This window comes from Labrus mixtus, unplaced genomic scaffold, assembly GCF_963584025.1.
Source record: "Labrus mixtus unplaced genomic scaffold, fLabMix1.1 SCAFFOLD_62, whole genome shotgun sequence".
In the NCBI taxonomy this organism is placed as follows: Eukaryota; Metazoa; Chordata; class Actinopteri; order Labriformes; family Labridae; genus Labrus; species Labrus mixtus.
Genome location: NW_026870147.1, coordinates 142501 through 154699, shown reverse-complemented (window position 1 = coordinate 154699; position 12199 = coordinate 142501). Strand labels below are relative to the sequence as shown.

Sequence of the window (12199 nt, the reverse complement as noted above, 5' to 3'; positions counted from 1 at the left end):
GTCTCTATATGATAAAAAAAAACATATGATCAAACAAAATGAAAAAGCTTACAGCACCTGGTATTCCCAGGCGGTCTCCCATCCAAGTACTAACCAGACCCGACCCTGCTTAGCTTCTGAGATCAGACGAGATCGGGCATGTTCAGGGTGGTATGGCCGTAAGCCATTATTGTGTGCAGAAAGGGGCCTTTTAAAGATGTCATGCCCTTGATTCTGGCTGAATTTTTGGACATGTGAATATGTCTCTATATGATAAAAAAAAATATATGATCAAAAAAATGAAAAAGCTTACAGCACCTGGTATTCCTAGGCGGTCTCCCATCCAAGTACTAACCAGGCCCGACCCTGCATAGCTTCCGAGATCGGACGAGATCGGGCGTGTTCAGGGTGGTATGGCCGTAAGCCATTATTGTGTGCAGAAAGGGGCCTTTTAAAGATGTCATGCCCTTGATTCTGGCTAAATTTTTGGACATGTGAATATGTCTCTAAATGATAAAAAAAAAACATATGATCAAAAAAATGAAAAAGCTTACAGCGTCTGGTATTCCCAGGCGGTCTCCCATCCAAGTACTAACCAGGCCCGACCCTGCTTAGCTTCCGAGATCGGACGAGATCGGGCGTGTTCAGGGTGGTATGGCCGTAAGCCATTATTGTGTGCAGACAGGGGCCTTTTAAAGATGTTATGCCCTTGATTCTGGCTGAATTTTTGGACATGTGAATATGTCTCTATATGATAAAAAAAAAACATATGATCAAAAAAATGAAAAAACTTACAGCACCTGGTATTCCCAGGCGGTCTCCCATCCAAGTACTAACCAGGCCCTACCCTGCTTAGCTTCCGAGATCGGATGAGATCAGGCGTGTTCAGGGTGGTATGGCCGTAAGCCATTATTGTGTGCAGAGAGGGGCCTTTTAAAGATGTCATGCCCTTGATTCTGGCTGAATTTTTGGACATGTGAATATGTCTCTGTATGATAAAAAAAACACATGATCAAAAAAAATGAAAAAGCTTACAGCACCTGGTATTCCCAGGCGGTCTCCCATCCAAGTACTAACCAGGCCCGACCCTGCTTAGCTTCCGAGATCGGACGTGATCGGGCGTGTTCAGGGTGGTATGGCCGTAAGCCATTATTGTGTGCAGAAAGGGGCCTTTTAAAGATGTCATGCCCTTGATTCTGGCTGAATTTTTGGACATGTGAATATGTCTCTATATGATAAAAAAAAAACATATGATCAAACAAAATGAAAAAGCTTACAGCACCTGGTATTCCCAGGCGGTCTCCCATCCAAGTACTAACCAGGCCCCACCCTGCTTAGCTTCTAAGATCGGACGAGATCGGGCGTGTTCAGGGTGGTATGGCCGTAAGCCATTATTGTGTGCAGAAAGGGGCCTTTTAAAGATGTCATGCCCTTGATTCTGGCTGAATTTTTGGACATGTGAATATGTCTCTATATGATAGAAAAAAACATATGATCAAAAAAATGAAAAAGCTTACAGCACCTGGTATTCCCAGGTGGTCTCCCATCCAAGTACTAACCAGGCCCGATCCTGCATAGCTTCCGAGATCGGACGAGATCGGGCGTGTTCAGGGTGGTATGGCCGTAAGCCATTATTGTGTGCAGAAAGGGGCCTTTTAAAGATGTCATGCCCTTGATTCTGGCTAAATTTTTGGACATGTGAATATGTCTCTATATGATAAAACCAAAAAAACATATGATCAAAAAAATGAAAAAGCTTACAGCATCTGGTATTCCCAGGCGGTCTCCCATCCAAGTACTAACCAGGCACGACCCTACTTAGTTTCCGAGATCGGACGAGATCGGGCGTGTTAAGGGTGGTATGGCCGTAAGCTGTTATTGTGTGCAGAAAGGGGCCTTTTAAAGATGTCATGCCCTTGATTCTGGCTGAATTTTTGGACATGTGAATATGTCTCTCTATGATAAAAAAAAATCATATGATCAAAAAAAATTAAAAAGCTTACAGCACCTGGTATTCCCAGGCGGTCTCCCATCCAAGTATTAACCAGGCCCGACCCTGCTTAGCTTCCGAGATCAGACGAGATCAGGCGTGTTCAGGGTGGTATGGCCGTAAGCCATTATTGTGTGCAGAAAGGGGCCTTTTAAAGATGTCATGCCCTTGATTCTGGCTGAATTTTTGGACATGTGAATATGTCTCTATATGATAAAAAAAAACATATGATCAAAAAAATGAAAAAGCTTACAGCACCTGGTATTCCCAGGTGGTCTCCCATCTAAGTACTAACCAGGCCCGACCCTGCTTAGCTTCCGAGATCTGACGAGTTCAGGGTGGTATGTCCGTAAGCCATTATTGTGTGCAGAAATGGGCCTTAAAGATGTCATTCCCTTGATTCTGGCTGAATTGTTGGACATGTGAATATGTCTCTCTATGATAAAAAAAAAACACATGATCAAAAAAATGAAAAAGCTTACAGCACCTGGTATTCCTAGGCGGTCTCCCATCCAAGTACTAACCAGGACTGACCTTGCTTAGCTTCCGAGATCGGGCGTGTTCAGGGTGGTATGGCCGTAAGCCATTATTGTGTGCAGACAGGGGCCTTTTAAAGATGTCATGCCCTTGATTCTGGCAGAATTTTTGGACATTTGAATATGTCTCTATATGATAAAAAAAACATATGATCAAAAAAAATTAAAAAGCTTACAGCACCTGGTATTCCCAGGCGGTCTCCCATCCAAGTACTAACCAGGCCCGACCCTGCTTAGCTTCCGAGATCAGACGAGATCGGGCGTGTTCAGGGTGGTATGGCCGTAAGCCATTATTGTATGCAGAAAGGGGCCTTTTAAAGATGTCATGCCCTTGATTCTGGCTGAATTTTTGGACATGTGAATATGTCTCTATATGATAAAAAAAAAAACATATGATCAAAAAAATGAAAAAGCTTACAGCATCTGGTATTCCCAAGCGGTCTCCCATCCAAGTACTAACCAGGCACGACCCTACTTAGTTTCCGAGATCGGACGAGATCGGGCGTGTTAAGGGTGGTATGGCCGTAAGCTGTTATTGTGTGCAGAAAGGGGCCTTTTAAAGATGTCATGCCCTTGATTCTGGCTGAATTTTTGGACATGTGAATATGTCTCTCTATGATAAAAAAAAATCATATGATCAAAAAAAATTAAAAAGCTTACAGCACCTGGTATTCCCAGGCGGTCTCCCATCCAAGTATTAACCAGGCCCGACCCTGCTTAGTTTCCGAGATCAGACGAGATCAGGCGTGTTCAGGGTGGTATGGCCGTAAGCCATTATTGTGTGCAGAAAGGGGCCTTTTAAAGATGTCATGCCCTTGATTCTGGCTGAATTTTTGGACATGTGAATATGTCTCTATATGATAAAAAAAAACATATGATCAAAAAAATGAAAAAGCTTACAGCACCTGGTATTCCCAGGTGGTCTCCCATCTAAGTACTAACCAGGCCCGACCCTGCTTAGCTTCCGAGATCTGACGAGTTCAGGGTGGTATGTCCGTAAGCCATTATTGTGTGCAGAAATGGGCCTTAAAGATGTCATTCCCTTGATTCTGGCTGAATTGTTGGACATGTGAATATGTCTCTCTATGATAAAAAAAAAACACATGATCAAAAAAATGAAAAAGCTTACAGCACCTGGTATTCCTAGGCGGTCTCCCATCCAAGTACTAACCAGGCCTGACCTTGCTTAGCTTCCGAGATCGGGCGTGTTCAGGGTGGTATGGCCGTAAGCCATTATTGTGTGCAGACAGGGGCCTTTTAAAGATGTCATGCCCTTGATTCTGGCAGAATTTTTGGACATTTGAATATGTCTCTATATGATAAAAAAAACATATGATCAAAAAAAATTAAAAAGCTTACAGCACCTGGTATTCCCAGGCGGTCTCCCATCCAAGTACTAACCAGGCCCGACCCTGCTTAGCTTCCGAGATCAGACGAGATCGGGCGTGTTCAGGGTGGTATGGCCGTAAGCCATTATTGTATGCAGAAAGGGGCCTTTTAAAGATGTCATGCCCTTGATTCTGGCTGAATTTTTGGACATGTGAATATGTCTCTATATGATAAAAAAAAAAACATATGATCAAAAAAATGAAAAAACTTACAGCACCTGGTATTCCCAGGCGGTCTCCCATCCAAGTACCAACCAGGCCCGACCCTGCTTAGCTTCCGAGATCGGACGAGATCGGGCGTGTTCAGGGTGGTATGGCCGTAAGCCATTATTGTGTGCAGAAAGGGGCCTTTTAAAGATGTCATGCCCTTGATTCTGGCTGAATTTTTGGACATGTGAATATGTCTCTATATGATAAAAAAAAAACATATGATCAAAAAAATGAAAAAGCTTACAGCACCTGGTATTCCCAGGCGGTCTCCCATCCAAATACTAACCAGGCCCTACCCTGCTTAGCTTCCGAGATCGGACGAGATCAGGCGTGTTCAGGGTGGTATGGCCATAAGCCATTATTGTGTGCAGACAGGGGCCTTTTAAAGATGTCATGCCCTTGATTCTGGCTGAATTTTTGGACATGTGAATATGTCTCTATATGATAAAAAAAAACATATGATCAAAAAAATGAAAACGCTTACAGCACCTGGTATTCCCAGGTGGTCTCCCATCAAAGTACTATCCAGGCCCGACCCTGCTTAGCTTCCGAGATCGGACGAGATCGGGCGTGTTCAGGGTGGTATGGTCGTAAGCCATTATTGTGTGCAGACAGGGGCCTTTTAAAGATGTCATGCCCTTGATTCTGGCTGAATTTTTGGACATGTGAATATGTCTCTATATGATAAAAAAAAACATATGATCAAAAAAATGAAAACGCTTACAGCACCTGGTATTCCCAGGTGGTCTCCCATCAAAGTACTATCCAGGCCCGACCCTGCTTAGCTTCCGAGATCGGACGAGATCGGGCGTGTTCAGGGTGGTATGGTCGTAAGCCATTATTGTGTGCAGACAGGGGCCTTTTAAAGATGTCATGCCCTTGATTCTGGCTGAATTTGTGGACATGTGAATATGTCTCTCTATGATAAAAAAAACATATGATCAAAAAAATAAAAAAGCTTACAGCATCTGGTATTCCCAGGCGGTCTCCCATTCAAGTACTAACCAGGCCCGACCCTGCTTAGCTTCCGAGATCGGACGAGATCGGGCGTGTTAAGGGTGGTATGGCCGTAAGCCATTACTGTGTGCAGAAAGGGGCCTTTTAAAGATGTCATGCCCTTGATTCTGGCTGAATCTTTGGACATGTGAATATGTCTCTATATGATAAAAAAAACACATGATCAAAAAAAATGAAAAAGCTTACAGCACCTGGTATTCCCAGGTGGTCTCCCATCCAAGTACTAACCAGGCCCGACCCTGCTTAGCTTCCGAGATCGGACAAGATCGGGCGTGTTTTTTTTTTTTTATCTTTTATTATCAAAATTACAAAAACATTTATAATTCTTTCACATCATTTACAACAAATGCTATTAAAATACATACACCCTCTAAATTAAACCTCCCCTCTGACGCAAACGGCACCCTAAAAACATTAAAAACATAGCATCAGAAAAAAAAAAATCAAACCACCCCTGATACCCCCAACTCATGACAACTCTTCTGAGTCCCTCCCCCAAAGCAAACACCCCTCTGAAAACAAACCACATAAACATACAAAAACCCCACAGTATTCTCAAAAAACCACTGAGAAAATCAAATCACCCATTTTCCCCATGACCAAAAAAGAAGCCCTCGTACCAAAAAAACAAAAACAAAATAATTTAGACATCCCACATAATTCCCTCCTCATTTACTCTACACACATTCGCACCTTCCACAAACATTCTCACAAACTCACTCTCATTCGCTATGTACAACAATTTAAGATGTGCTTTCCATTCATTCACAAACATTCTCCACACATTCATTTTCTTACTTTCATACAGTGCATAATTCCTTCTGTTAAAAACCGCTTTTCTTGCAAAAGCCAAAATTATATTCATTACATTGTGATTTTTTTGTTTTGTTCCCACCCCCAACAACACCGACAATTCCCACCCCCTTTCATTCCAACACTCATTCTTACTGCATTTCCCCAACATTTCTCTCATTTTTCCCCAAAAATAAACCAATTCCCCACACGTAACAAACAAATGTATTAAATCCTCATCCGTACTTTCACATACACAACACTTTCTTTCATACCTCTCCTTATGGATCTGATGCAGGACGATGCAGGTGAAGATCCTCCTGTGCCTCAGTTTGAAATCTAGGTCAAATATTGCATGTGGTGTATGCGGAATGTTAATGTTCTTCCATATCATGTTGCTTGTTATGTCCGGGTATGTGTCTGTCCATTTTACTTCGGATGTGGGTTTCTGTATTCTATGTGTGATTGCGCACCTATACCAAATTTTTGTAGTGACATCTGTAATGTTGTGTTTCTTCTCCCCTAGGCACAGGGAGATCCCCCCCCACATCGTCCTGCATCACTCCCTCCTTCTCTTTGATTAATTTTTCCCATTCGCTCGACAAAGACAATTTTACATTTGCAAACACTCTCTCAATCACATCCTTTCTGCACACACACCCTTTATTTTTTAAACCCCTCACCACCATTTGTAAATCAAAATCCCCCCCACAGTTCAGTAAATCCCTTATTCTAATATATCCCGCTTTCGACATAGCTTCACACTTAATTACCCTCTCCCCATTTTTAAAATACGGGCTCGAGAGGAAGGGCAGTCGTAGCACTGACCCTCTCGTTCCGCACTCTGGTACAGTCCAGGATGAAACCTGATACCACGCACTGAGTACTTCCTGGAAAAACCGTGGCAAGTGTTTAAATGAATCCGGGTTATTGATCTGGTACAGGTTGTCCTCGTTGTAGAGTCCAAAACTGCACAGATATTGTTTGAAGTGGTTTTTCCAAACTACGTTCCGGTTCTGGTCCATAAATTTGCCTATCAATTTGACTCTTAGTGCTACTTTTTTTGTAAGTAAATCAATCAAAGCTAGCCCCCCCTGATCTTTAGCCCCTATTATTGTTTTGTGAGCTATACTCGCTGCTTTGTTTTTCCAAATAAAGTCCCTAATGGTCTTTGAAATCTCCTTAAAGGCCCAGTCCGGAAGCGTACAAGTACTCAGCGCATGATTCACTTTGGACAACACGAGAGCATTTGTTACGGCTACCCTTCCTCTCAACAATAGACCCCTCGCTTTCCACAAATTCAATGTTTTTTTAATTTTACCCACCACCTCTTTCCATGTTACATCATCACATTCATTCTCATTTTTCCCCATATTCACTCCCAACACTTTTCTTCTCTCACACACCGTTTTAAATCCCCACTTATTAACTAGATTGGATTCCTTACCTAGTAACATAATTTCTGACTTATTTTCATTTACTTTTGCCCCAGATGCTCTTTCATAAGTTTGTACATGTTTTAATATCAATTCTATATCCTCCTCTCCTTTTACCATTATATTCACGTCATCTGCATACTGTATTATTTTTACGTTTTCCTTACCTATACCTTTTATGTTTACGTCTTCCGATATCAGTGCTGCCAGCGGCTCTGCTACCAAGCTGTACAACAGCGCTGACATCGGACATCCTTGTCTCACTGACCTTGATATTTTAAAAGAATCAGTTAGTTCCCCGTTACATTTTATCTTGCTTTCCGCTCCTGTATACAACATATTTATCCATTCTCTCATTCTCTCCCCGAATCCAAACTTCTCTAACACCTTCCCCATGAACCCGTGATCTACTCTGTCAAAAGCTTTATTTAAATCAATCCCTAGCCATATTCCCCCCTCCCCTTCCATATCCCTGACCGTCTGTTTTATTGAAATGATTGAGTCTGCTATGTCTCTGTTTGGTATACTGTATGATTGTGTTTGTTCTATGATTGTTCCTATTACCTCCCTGATTCTATTGGCTATTGTTTTCGCTATGATTTTGTAGTCTGTGTTGAGTAGGCTGATTGGTCTGTAGTTGTCCAGATTTTTATTGTCCCCCTTGTTTTTGTAAAAAATAGTAACCACCCCTTCCCCTAAACTTTTTGGTATATGTTTCACTTTTTCCATATATTTACTCAATTTGTTCACCAAGGGCACCAGCTGCTCTTTGAAAGCTTGGTAGAATTCCGCAGTTAGGCCATCGCTCCCAGGACTTTTGTTTTTGTTTAACCCCTCTAAAGCACTTCTGATTTCTCCCTCTGTAAACTCACAATCACACCACATTTTATCGTCCTCGCTTAGTTTTTTCTTTAAGGCACCCAAAGCTCTGCTCACACTCACGCTATCACACTCCTGTCTCGAAAACAGGCTTTCATAATAGCCCTTTACTATTTCTAAAATTCCCTTTTTATCTGTCACACTTTTACCTGCTTCATTTAATAATTCGTTTATTTCTGTTCTTTTATGTTTTTTGTTTTTCCAGACCTAAAAAAAAGGCTGTACTCCTCTCCCCCTCATACATATATTGTATTTTACTCCTAATGGCTACACCCCTACTCTTTTTAAGTTCAATCACTCCCAACTGTTCTTTTAAATGTATGTATTTTTCGACATCTACATTATCTACACTGTCAAGCGATGCTATTTCCTCACTTAGTTGTTTTCTCAAATTCTCTTCCTTTCTATTTTCTCTCCACTTTTTCTCTTTACTATAATTGATACACTTTTTTTTAATTCTGACTTTTACACTATCCCACCACACATTCATATCTTCACTCTCATTCCACTCATATCCCACATCATTCAACAATCTTTCCATACTTTTCACAAACATTCCATCATCCAGCAAGCTTGCATTAAAGCACCATATCCCTCCTTTACGTACATTCGTTTCTTTTCTAAACGTGATTTCTATTCCAGCGTGATCGCTCCACATATTAGTTTTATATTCAACTTCTTTAATCCACCTCACTACCTCGCATGTCACCAAAGCATAATCTATTCTAGATTGTTTTAATCTATTAAGTACAATTTGTCTCCTGGAGAACACCCTCTCCCATGGATGTAGCAATCTCCAAATATCAATGCATTGTTTCGTTATCATTATATCTTTAAGTGTCCCCCTGCTCACATCCCCCTTAAACACATTATTTTTTGACACATCGGTGGGTGTCATCGCCACATTAAAGTCACCGATTATTATACAATTCCTTTCCCACCATTTGCTTATTGCAATAAAGAACGTTTTCCTTTCTTTTTCTCCATTCGGTGCATATATATTTATGATTCTTATATTTTTCGTTTCATACACACAGTCTATTACTATTATTCTTCCTTCTTTGTCTCCATAAACCAAATTTACCCCTGTTACCCGACCCGTTTTGACTAAAACCGCCACTCCTCTCGCCCTCGACGTGCCATTGGAGCAGAAAATATGGCCCACAAAGTCTTTTTTTGTGTCTTCCACCAGGGAATCATCCCACCTGGTCTCCTGCAGGCACAAAACGTCATTCTGCAAGGAAAGAATCGAATGTCTTTTTTCTTTGTTCCTTAGTCCATTCACGTTAATCGAAAATAAATTAAAGGCCATTATCATAAAAATAAAAACAAAAAAAAAGGATTTACAGGGGTTATTGTCAGTCATTATTTGTCCTTACATTTCAATTTTTTCACCAACTTTTTTCGTTGTCCAAGACTTAGTCTTTTTTGCGCACTCGCCAGTTCACCCACATCCATTTCGCTGTCCGTTTCATTGGGACTGGTGCTTTTACCCGTATTATTTAGCGTGATTTTTCTCCCTCCCGCCTGTCCAACACCACTCTCAGGCATCTCCCTCCCCTCTGTGCTCATGCTTACCCCCGGGTCTTCTGCCACGTCCCTTCCGTCTCCTTTTTTCCCTCTCTCGCTCGTTTTTCGCTGCTTCTGCTGTCCTCCCTCTCCAGCCAGCTCCGGCGTCTCCAGCTCGCACTCTGACGCCCGTTCTCCTCCGCTCTCTCCGCTCTGCTCCATTTCTCCGTCACTGTTCTCGTCTTCTCTGATCTCCTTCCTGCTTGCTCCGATCACCTCCTTCTCCTCCGCCTCCTCCTCGTACACCTCCTCCGCCTCGTCTTCATCCTCGTACACCTCCTCCACCTCGTTCTTGCTTTCCTCTCCGTTCTCACACTCACATTCATTTTCTCTTTTTTTACAGTTTGTGCATTTTGTGCTGTTCGCGCTGCACTCACGCGCAAAGTGTCCCTGCACCCCACAGTTGTGGCACATAAATTCTGGACACTCTCTCAGGATGTGTCCCGGCTGGATGCACATCCTGCACACTTTTTGTTGTCTATCATGTATTACTCTAAAGTATTCGTTCCCCATCACAGTGTTAAACTTTGTGGAGTAAGGGAGTGACTGTACCTGGTCATTAAATCTGACCCGGACAAACCTTGTTCCGTCAGCTATCATTGTTCCAGGCCACATTCTGCGTTTTATTGGTGATGTCGGTTTCACTCCCCATCCCGTCAGCTTCCAAACTATTTCTTCATCTGTGATATACGCTGGCAGGTTTAAAAAAGACACCACCAGCTCATCATTATTTAGTTTTCTCGCCACGACTCTGGTCTCTCCGATCTTAAATCCATCCAGCAGCCTTTCCTTTCCTTTAATGTTGCTCACCGTCACCTCCAGTTTTTCAGGTCCCAGGGTTCTGCACGCCAGCAGGCCCCCACAGATCATTTTTATGTTGCTCATGACGTGATTTAGAGGAACTTTGTCTCCCACCATTTCAATGTTTAGTGTTAGTTTTCTCTCAAAAGACACTTTTGCTTCCTCTTTTTCTGCTCTCTCGCCACCTCTCCCATTCTCTGCATGCGGAGCAATCAGCCCGCCGCTCCTCTCTCTTCCTCTCTCTCCGTCATCCATTCCGTTCCCTGTTTCATTTGCCGTTTTCATCCGTCCTTTTTGTCCGTCGTTCTTCTCGTTGTCGTTTAATCCATTCCTTTGTTTCAGTGCCATGTTTGTTTGTTCACGTTGTTGTCCGTTCTCCTTTCCTTTTTCCATCTCTCCAGTCCGTGGTCCTGTCATCTTTGTGATCCGTCCGTGTGAGTTTGCTCGCGACATACGAGCAAACATTCACAAAAAACAAAAATTCTTCACAAACTTGTGGAAAAAAAACAGGAAAAAAGGTGAAAAGAAAAACGATCCCCCTAACAGTCAGTGACTGCTGGGGGACATTCACTCACAATCTGAGGTATTTAAATAAATCCAAAGCGCATCCAAAAAACAAACAAATTAGTCCAGCTGTCCTGCTCAGTACTGACACGTCAGCTCTCCTTCAGCACCACACAAACAATGACAGCAAAAGGGGCGTGTTCAGGGTGGTATGGCCGTAAGCCATTATTGTGTGCAGACAGGGGCCTTTTAAAGATGTCATTCCCTTGATTCTGGCTGAATTTTTGGACATGTGAATATGTCTCTCTATGATAAAAAAAAAACATATGATCAAAAAAATGAAAAAGGCTTACAGCATCTGGTATTCCACAGGCGGTCTCCCATCCAAGTACTAACCAGGCCCGACCCTGCTTAGCTTCCGAGATCGGACGAGATCGGGCGTGTTCAGGGTGGTATGGCCGTAAGCCATTATTGTGTGCAGACAGGGGCCTTTTGAAGATGTCATGCCCTTGATTCTGGCTGAATTTTTGGACATGTGAATATGTCTCTATATGATAAAAAAAAAAAATATGATCAAAAAAATGAAAAAGCTTACAGCACCTGGTATTCCCAGGCGGTCTCCCATCCAAGTACTAACCAGGCCCGACCCTGCATAGCTTACGAGATCGGACGAGATCGGGGTGGTTTGGCCATAAGCCATTATTGTGTGCAGAAAGGGTCCTTTTAAAGATGTCATGCCCTTGATTCTGGCTGAATTCTTGGATATGTGAATATGTCTCTATATGATAAAAAAAAACATATGATCAAAAAAAATGAAAAACCTTACAGCACCTGGTGTTCCCAGGCGCTCTCCCATCCAAGTACAAACCAGGCCCGACCATGCATAGCTTCCGAGATCGGACGAGATCGGGCATGTTCAGGGTGGTATGGCCGTAAGCCATTATTGTGTGCAGAAAGGGGCCTTTTAAAGATTTCATGCCCTTGATTCTGGCTGAATTTTTGGACATGTTAATATGTCTCTATATGATTAAAAAAAACATATGATCAAAAAAATGAAAAAGCTTACAGCACCTGGTATTCCCAGGCGGTCTCCCATCC

General features: G+C 42.4%; 19 non-coding genes and 7 pseudogenes across 19 annotated transcripts; all 26 read right to left on the bottom strand.

The window, feature by feature from the left end:
- Positions 1-45: 45 nt before the first annotated feature.
- On the bottom strand, positions 46-164 carry LOC132964534 (5S ribosomal RNA). The gene has a single exon (XR_009669508.1). It is a non-coding gene; the product is annotated as a 5S ribosomal RNA (ribosomal RNA).
- A 121-nt stretch (positions 165-285) lies between these two features.
- LOC132964431 (5S ribosomal RNA) lies at positions 286-404 on the bottom strand. Its single transcript, XR_009669409.1, has one exon. It is a non-coding gene; the product is annotated as a 5S ribosomal RNA (ribosomal RNA).
- A 122-nt stretch (positions 405-526) lies between these two features.
- Positions 527-645, bottom strand: LOC132964419 (5S ribosomal RNA). Its single transcript, XR_009669398.1, has one exon. It is a non-coding gene; the product is annotated as a 5S ribosomal RNA (ribosomal RNA).
- Positions 646-767: 122 nt separating this feature from the next.
- LOC132964205 (5S ribosomal RNA) lies at positions 768-886 on the bottom strand. The gene has a single exon (XR_009669196.1). It is a non-coding gene; the product is annotated as a 5S ribosomal RNA (ribosomal RNA).
- Positions 887-1007: 121 nt separating this feature from the next.
- LOC132964598 (5S ribosomal RNA) lies at positions 1008-1126 on the bottom strand. Its single transcript, XR_009669568.1, has one exon. It is a non-coding gene; the product is annotated as a 5S ribosomal RNA (ribosomal RNA).
- Positions 1127-1249: 123 nt separating this feature from the next.
- On the bottom strand, positions 1250-1368 carry LOC132964472 (5S ribosomal RNA). The gene has a single exon (XR_009669448.1). It is a non-coding gene; the product is annotated as a 5S ribosomal RNA (ribosomal RNA).
- Positions 1369-1489: 121 nt separating this feature from the next.
- LOC132964483 (5S ribosomal RNA) lies at positions 1490-1608 on the bottom strand. The gene has a single exon (XR_009669458.1). It is a non-coding gene; the product is annotated as a 5S ribosomal RNA (ribosomal RNA).
- A 125-nt stretch (positions 1609-1733) lies between these two features.
- Positions 1734-1852, bottom strand: LOC132964678 (5S ribosomal RNA). The gene has a single exon (XR_009669640.1). It is a non-coding gene; the product is annotated as a 5S ribosomal RNA (ribosomal RNA).
- Positions 1853-1975: 123 nt separating this feature from the next.
- On the bottom strand, positions 1976-2094 carry LOC132964424 (5S ribosomal RNA). Its single transcript, XR_009669403.1, has one exon. It is a non-coding gene; the product is annotated as a 5S ribosomal RNA (ribosomal RNA).
- Positions 2095-2215: 121 nt separating this feature from the next.
- On the bottom strand, positions 2216-2324 carry LOC132964069 (5S ribosomal RNA; annotated as a pseudogene).
- Positions 2325-2444: 120 nt separating this feature from the next.
- LOC132964060 (5S ribosomal RNA) lies at positions 2445-2553 on the bottom strand (annotated as a pseudogene).
- A 121-nt stretch (positions 2554-2674) lies between these two features.
- On the bottom strand, positions 2675-2793 carry LOC132964447 (5S ribosomal RNA). The gene has a single exon (XR_009669424.1). It is a non-coding gene; the product is annotated as a 5S ribosomal RNA (ribosomal RNA).
- Positions 2794-2916: 123 nt separating this feature from the next.
- Positions 2917-3035, bottom strand: LOC132964692 (5S ribosomal RNA). Its single transcript, XR_009669652.1, has one exon. It is a non-coding gene; the product is annotated as a 5S ribosomal RNA (ribosomal RNA).
- A 123-nt stretch (positions 3036-3158) lies between these two features.
- LOC132964560 (5S ribosomal RNA) lies at positions 3159-3277 on the bottom strand. Its single transcript, XR_009669532.1, has one exon. It is a non-coding gene; the product is annotated as a 5S ribosomal RNA (ribosomal RNA).
- A 121-nt stretch (positions 3278-3398) lies between these two features.
- Positions 3399-3507, bottom strand: LOC132964068 (5S ribosomal RNA; annotated as a pseudogene).
- A 120-nt stretch (positions 3508-3627) lies between these two features.
- LOC132963994 (5S ribosomal RNA) lies at positions 3628-3736 on the bottom strand (annotated as a pseudogene).
- A 121-nt stretch (positions 3737-3857) lies between these two features.
- Positions 3858-3976, bottom strand: LOC132964435 (5S ribosomal RNA). Its single transcript, XR_009669413.1, has one exon. It is a non-coding gene; the product is annotated as a 5S ribosomal RNA (ribosomal RNA).
- A 123-nt stretch (positions 3977-4099) lies between these two features.
- Positions 4100-4218, bottom strand: LOC132964308 (5S ribosomal RNA). The gene has a single exon (XR_009669292.1). It is a non-coding gene; the product is annotated as a 5S ribosomal RNA (ribosomal RNA).
- Positions 4219-4340: 122 nt separating this feature from the next.
- On the bottom strand, positions 4341-4459 carry LOC132964385 (5S ribosomal RNA). The gene has a single exon (XR_009669366.1). It is a non-coding gene; the product is annotated as a 5S ribosomal RNA (ribosomal RNA).
- Positions 4460-4580: 121 nt separating this feature from the next.
- Positions 4581-4699, bottom strand: LOC132964361 (5S ribosomal RNA). The gene has a single exon (XR_009669343.1). It is a non-coding gene; the product is annotated as a 5S ribosomal RNA (ribosomal RNA).
- A 121-nt stretch (positions 4700-4820) lies between these two features.
- Positions 4821-4939, bottom strand: LOC132964360 (5S ribosomal RNA). The gene has a single exon (XR_009669342.1). It is a non-coding gene; the product is annotated as a 5S ribosomal RNA (ribosomal RNA).
- A 120-nt stretch (positions 4940-5059) lies between these two features.
- Positions 5060-5178, bottom strand: LOC132964488 (5S ribosomal RNA). The gene has a single exon (XR_009669463.1). It is a non-coding gene; the product is annotated as a 5S ribosomal RNA (ribosomal RNA).
- A 6269-nt stretch (positions 5179-11447) lies between these two features.
- On the bottom strand, positions 11448-11567 carry LOC132964556 (5S ribosomal RNA). The gene has a single exon (XR_009669528.1). It is a non-coding gene; the product is annotated as a 5S ribosomal RNA (ribosomal RNA).
- Positions 11568-11689: 122 nt separating this feature from the next.
- On the bottom strand, positions 11690-11798 carry LOC132964177 (5S ribosomal RNA; annotated as a pseudogene).
- A 122-nt stretch (positions 11799-11920) lies between these two features.
- LOC132963933 (5S ribosomal RNA) lies at positions 11921-12039 on the bottom strand (annotated as a pseudogene).
- Positions 12040-12160: 121 nt separating this feature from the next.
- LOC132964055 (5S ribosomal RNA) overlaps positions 12161-12199 on the bottom strand; it is a 109-nt pseudogene continuing 70 nt past the window's right edge.